Source organism: Aplysia californica, unplaced genomic scaffold (assembly GCF_000002075.1).
Source record: "Aplysia californica isolate F4 #8 unplaced genomic scaffold, AplCal3.0 scaffold00050, whole genome shotgun sequence".
Lineage (NCBI taxonomy): Eukaryota > Metazoa > Mollusca > Gastropoda > Aplysiida > Aplysiidae > Aplysia > Aplysia californica.
Window position 1 is genome coordinate 1,179,755 of NW_004797320.1, and position 1,650 is coordinate 1,181,404.

Sequence of the window (1,650 nt, forward strand, 5' to 3'; positions counted from 1 at the left end):
TGGTATGTCACGATCGAGGATAGGCATCTTTTGTTGGGACAAATTGACAATGTGTGTGTATGTGTGTTTGTTTGTTTTTTTGTGTGCGTGGTGTATGTGTGTATGTGTGTGTGTGTGTGTGTGTGTGTGTGTGTAAGTGTATGCGTTGTCTGTGTGTATGTGTGCGTGCGTGCGCACTGAGGACCAACGTAAAGTTAGAAAACTCAGTTATCTCAGTACTAATTTCAACAAAGCTTCGAACAAATACAATTCAACTATGGAAGACGCCAATTTTGCAACAACAACAACAACAACAACAACAACAAAAGAAAATTAAAATAAAATCAATCAACGTGTTCTAGAAATACCAAGTTTAAAAAAAAATTACCAACATAATATGGTAAAACGCAAAATTTTACTTCTAGAAAGCATTCAGCTTCAGGGGTGTGATCGGTCGGTTTTGCTTCCGGACAAAGACGCGTTAAACCACGACAGTCACATCTGATGGACATCCCGCCGTACAGAAAAATTTTAGAGAAGTACAGGAGGAAACAGTTTTATGCTGTAGAGTCTTGGTTCTAGTGGAATGGGGCCACACCCTACATGTCAAGACCTGCCCTTGTTTGGTTGCAAAAAAGGTTTGGGAACACCTTATAAGCCGAAACTTTACAAATGAGTAGTCACCTCGACTTGAACCCCTTCAATTATCATCTTCGGGGGTTCTTCGACGGACAGAGTCCATGGAAACAGCTCATGCAAAATCGAACAGTAGTAACTCAATGTTGAATATGAGGTCCAAAGAATCTACCCAGAAACATGTCACATGGTTATTCAAAATTTCCTGTGGAGTATTGGAGCTTGCATATATAGAGAAATGGTCATCGCCTGGAACATACAATTTAAATAGTGACCACCTTCCCTCCTAGCCTTCCCTGGGTTTATTTGGCATTATCAATTTAGCATAAATTTATTCTTCAATGGAAAAATAGTAGTGACTACTTGAAACAGAATAATATCGCTGATTTTTAAGAAGATGCAACGTTTTGCAGCTTTGGTTGCATTTTTTAAAATTAATATTTTTCGAGCATGTTTTTTTTTTTTTTTTTTTCAAATTGACAAATGCAATGCACCTCCTTAGTTGAATTTTATTTCATCAAAGTTGTTTTTATTGAAATTGGTTCAGAGATGACCGGATTATTGTTCTTTAAATTTGCCCCCTTTTTTAGACACCCATATACATGGTGATTCAAAATGAATACGTCAAAATGATCATGCGATATTAAACCCCCCCCCCCAGAAAAACAGTGTAAAATTCCTGCTTTCATCTCCACTTCCTGCCCCCACCCCCTCACCATTTTGCCCCCTCCTCTGGGCTCCTGACTCTTTCTGCAGCCTTTCTCCTGCTACTCCTTGGCTCCGTCTTATTGCTGTCTTTCAGTCACACATCTGATCTTATGGTAGGAAAGATCTACACCTAGCCATCTCGGACAAGGGCGAAAAATCTCGGAGGTCCCGTGAGCAATTTGCGTACATTAAAGATCTCTTGGTGGTCCAAAATTTTTAAGTAAGAGAAGGCTTCTGCCGCCCCCGGGCAAAATTCAAAATTTCTTACAAACTGAAAATGTTTAATGTGTCCCACGCGCTCATATGAGCTTATCAGTAGCGAGCGTC